This window comes from Manacus vitellinus, unplaced genomic scaffold (assembly GCF_001715985.3).
Source record: "Manacus vitellinus isolate BGI_N305 unplaced genomic scaffold, ASM171598v3 scaffold_36_pilon, whole genome shotgun sequence".
Lineage (NCBI taxonomy): Eukaryota > Metazoa > Chordata > Aves > Passeriformes > Pipridae > Manacus > Manacus vitellinus.
This window is the reverse complement of record NW_021940508.1, coordinates 7,811,045-7,812,240: the sequence shown is the minus strand read 5'-3', so window position 1 is coordinate 7,812,240 and position 1,196 is coordinate 7,811,045.

The window sequence follows — 1,196 nt, the reverse complement described above, 5'->3', positions numbered from 1 at the left end:
AAAACAGCTGCTCTCAGGCCAGGACGGCCCCTCCATTCCCTTTCCACAGCTTCCCCTCACACAGCTCCACAGCAAACCCCAAGTTTCTGCTCCACATGACATCATGTACCCCTGAACACAACCAGGAGGGCTCTGCAAATCTACACTCCTGGTATTAACAAATCTACAGGAGAGAAGCTTCAAACCAGTCCACCCTGAGCAGCTCCCAGGTGGCACTCAACAGCACTGCAGACATTCCAGCACATGCTTTTGAACCTATTCCACATACAGAGTTCAGATCCTCGCCACCAGCCTCAGATGTGCAGCAGGTCCTTCCCACACCCAGCTTCTTGCAGAGGAGTATCTACCAGCTCACTTCCCTGATGCAATTTTCTCCAGCAACAAGAGAAACACAGATTTTTTTTGTTGTTGTTTTTAAAGGCAACATGAGCCAGACCAACAGTAAAGCCCTGCCCTGACACCCAATTCAGAGCAACCAGACACAACCGACGGCGAGAAAAGACCAGGTGGAGCAGGTTAACAGAGAGAACGGTTCATTCATTGCCATGTCCTCAAGTAACCCACTGTGTGTGCCGAGGTGTCATTGTCTGTAGCTGTGAGCCCCCACCACCAGCGAGAGAGCAGCCGGGAAGGGGACGGGCAACAACATGGAAGTAAAGCCCTGCGCAAGACACAGATCGATACCTGTTCACCCAGCTGTTCCCTTCCGAGCTGCCGCCTCCCCTCTGCCCCGACTCCCTCCGCCAGCCCCACTGGACCTTCCGCTGTCACCTCCTTCTCAACGCCCAGAGTCACAGGACTGCACCCGCCAGGAGGAACCCGGGAGTGAGGGGATGAGACGGACCCTCTGCCCGCTGCGGGCGCGGAGCTCTCCCGCGGGTGTCCGAACACTCTGAGGGGCCGGGCGGCTCCCGTGCGCGCGGGTGGCGCTGCCCGCGCCCGCGGCGCCTGCCCCGACGGCTGAGAGGGCGGCAGCGATCTAGGCCATGGTGAAGCTTCCCCTGGGGCGGCTGCACGGAAAGTAGGCGCAGAGCTGCGTCCCCGACCCAACCCGCCGCGGCGGGGCGGGCGCGGGGCGGCGCCGGACGCGGAACCGACCGATCCCCAAGCGGACGGGGACGGACCGAGGACGGAGCGGTGGCAGTCGCGGCAGACTAAAGCGGGCCGGGCCGCGGGGGCGCCTCTGGGGGATGCGG